The sequence below is a fragment of the Topomyia yanbarensis genome, chromosome 1, assembly GCF_030247195.1.
Source record: "Topomyia yanbarensis strain Yona2022 chromosome 1, ASM3024719v1, whole genome shotgun sequence".
Taxonomy (NCBI): domain Eukaryota; kingdom Metazoa; phylum Arthropoda; class Insecta; order Diptera; family Culicidae; genus Topomyia; species Topomyia yanbarensis.
In genome coordinates, this window is record NC_080670.1 from 179,820,696 (window position 1) to 179,823,994 (window position 3,299).

The window sequence follows — 3,299 nt, forward strand, 5'->3', positions numbered from 1 at the left end:
TTCAAGCACTAGCAAGCAGCCAGTCCACCGAAGAAAAGCAGTCGGCGATGACGACGGCGGAAAAAGTGCCCCAGCTACTGGTGACTCATCGCAACCCGATCAGGAACTGTCGCCCTGCAAGAATTTCGCCCCAACTAAAGGGCAACAGAGTAGGCTATCGTTCCAGCGTCTGGGTCGTGAGATTGTGCAGGACTGCAAAGTCGAGCCACGCTTACAAAGCTCAGTCGTAATGATGCCCCGAGAAGCCAACGATGCCTACTTGGTCGGTTTGTTCGAGAATGCAAAATAGTGCTTTCTAGCTCACCGTGTCCGCGGGGAGTGCGTCTGAATTATGCTCCCGCAATAAAACAATAAACGGTTCTTTACAGGACCAATTAATTGTGTTCTAATAAGAGTTAAACTGAAATTTACATTTTATGGTGTATAACAAATAATTTTCAGAAAGCAATATAAGAAATACGATGTGTGGAAAGAAAGAAAGAGAATTTAAATTATCTTCTCTCGCTCGTTTTCGTGCACTGCTTTTCCATTCCTTTCTGCTGCTACTACCATCATAACTAAAACGAATGTGCGTGTTCCCCCACCATCTCATGGCCAGTGTTGCCACAATTGCATGTTGCTATTACACTTTGAATTATTTTATCGATCCTCTCTAGTATTGATAAAATATAGAACGTGCAAAGTACACTAGTCGCATGCTTTTATTCGAACTTTTTGGCAGCCTCCGTTGATTAACTGCATAAATCGATTTGTTTGTGCAGCTCCTTGCTAGTAGCAAACTAAATAGCCTTTATCAGCGCTAACAAATAAAACAAAAGAATTTAAATTTGTGAAAATCTTCTCCTTCCTTCTTTTCAAATCTGCAACATTCTTTGAAAATATTGTTTGAATGTTGTTATTGAAAAACTGAACATGCAAGTTTGCTAGCACTGGCCACTAGATTGAAGGCGATGGAAAGACAGAATATTCGTTTTGGTTATGCTAGTATTGGTAGCCGAACGGAAAGGAAAGGCACAGGAATGGCACGAAAACGAGCGGGAGAGCGATAGTAGTGCTTTCTCGTGTTTTCATATATGAATATTGGTCGGTCGGTTTTTCTCATCATTCGTATTCGTTCAAGCACTAGCAAGCAGCCAGTCCACCGGAGGAAAGCAGTTGGCGATGATGACGGTCCGCAAAAGTGCCCCAGCTACTGGTGGCCCATCGCAACCAACTACCGATCAGGAACTGTCGCCATGCTAGTATTTCGCCCCAACTAAAGGGCAACGGAGCAACTAATCCGCTGGCTAACATTCCAGCGTCTGGTTCGTAAGGTTGTGTATTACTTCAAAGTCGAGCTACGCTTACAAAACTCAGCCGTAATGAAGCCACTGATGCCTACTTGGTCGGTTTGTGGGAGTGGGCGTAAATTACAATAAAAGCAACGGTTCTTTTCAGGACCAATCAATTGTGTTCTAGTGAGAGTTAAACTGAAACTTTTATTTTAAGGTGTGTAGCAAATTTTCAACAAGCAACATAATACGTTGGGTGGAAAGAAGTAGCTTGCACACGCAACAAAAATTCAAATTATCCTCTCGCTCGCTTCGTGCACTGCTTTTCCATTCCTTTCTACTGTTATTATCAGTATTACCAAAACGAATGTGTTGCTGCATGTGTTTAAGAGAAACGTTGAAGTCGCATGCTTCTATTCAAGCTTTTTGGCAGCCCCCGTGAACTAACTGCATTAAATGATTTTTTGTGCAGCTCCGTGCTAGTAGTAAACAAAATGGCCCTACCAGTGTCTGATTCGTGAGATTGTGCAGGATTTCAAAGTCGAACTAAGCTTATAAAGTTCAGCCGTAATGGTACCCGAAGAAGCCAGTCTTGTCGTTTTGTTCGAGGCTACAAAACAGTTCGCCAGGCACGTAACTATCATGCCAAAAATATCCAACGATCCAGCGCATCACCATCAACACCAACGCCGATACCAAAGGTTCTTTTCAGAACCACCATTATTACCATAGAGAATTATTTGAAAATTTCCCATTCAAACGTGATTCTGTTGAATATTATTAGATTTAAATTAACGTCTCGAATTGAAATCACGACGCTCCGGTTATGTGACAGACATTACCCACCCATCTTTTTTATTGTGACCACGACACCCCATTTCAATATTTCTGAATGAACAGAAGGTCGAGTTTGGAAAGTTTGTAACTTTCATTGTACTTAACCAAATTACACAATGTTCGCACTAATGATTCAGAAATATGATCAGGAATCTTCTGTTAGATTTGTAAGTATGTATAATTTACATGAATAAAGAAAAATTGATTTTCAGGAATCAATTATTATCTGTTCTTCCATTGGCCAGTACTACGCGACTTCCTCATGCTAACAATTAATTTCATCGTTAGCCATCTCCCTCACCAAGGCCAACAACGCCAACAAAACCGGTCCTTTTCAGGACCACCATCATTTTTGTAAAGAATAATTTGAAATATTCCTCGCCCAAATCAGCTTTTGTCCGAAAATCCTAATGAGTATCAACATATTTGAAGAACGTGTTCCTTATGTATTCTACATCTCTCCGGTTATGTCGCAGACATTACCCACCCATCTTTTTAAAGGGGAATAGGGGTTGACCTGATGTCACGAGAATCGTACCCGTTGCCTCTAACTAACATCGTTTCCGATTTTTTCAAATTTTTCACGGGGACAACGAGGGGGTGAGGGTTACGGCCAAGCTACGTAATTACCAGGGGGGTATATAGAAGTTTCTGACGAAATGCTACGATGGAGGAGGGGGGTGTTCACAATCACTCAAAAAATGTCACGTCATTTATGGATCATCCCTTAGTCCAAGGTTAAGTATAAAAAATAACAATGAATTGGATAAATGGCCTGTGTTAAGCCAAAGAAGATCAAGCGCCATTTTGAGATACATGTCCAAAAAACGCTATTGCACCCAATATACCAGAAGAACCGTCAACATCAGTTTATTTTTGAGAGCTCAAATTGTAATCGAAGGCAAGCAAAAATCTCTTCATTTTCTATATTAATGGTAAGTTATTGAAAAATGAATTTTGGTGTAAAAAATGCGGTTAACATAAATTTACCTTTTTGAGTAATACCCCAAAATTGGGCCAAAAGAACTCAGTAGATTTCCGTATCCGTGTCTAATAGTTCCATTGGGTGTGGAATTGGAACTCATGTTTGTGTTTTTTGAAGATGTTTGAAATTTGAATTTTTCCGCTCGGTTTGGCACTACAGTGTATTTAGCTGCAATAAACTAAAACATTAAACTTTCAATCCCTCAG

The 3,299-nt window shown here is 40.4% G+C and overlaps 1 protein-coding gene across 2 annotated transcripts in view; it reads left to right on the top strand.

The window, feature by feature from the left end:
- Positions 1 to 3,299, top strand: part of LOC131683257 (low-density lipoprotein receptor-related protein 4) — a 110,456-nt gene that overhangs the window by 79,978 nt on the left and 27,179 nt on the right. The window lies entirely within an intron of this gene.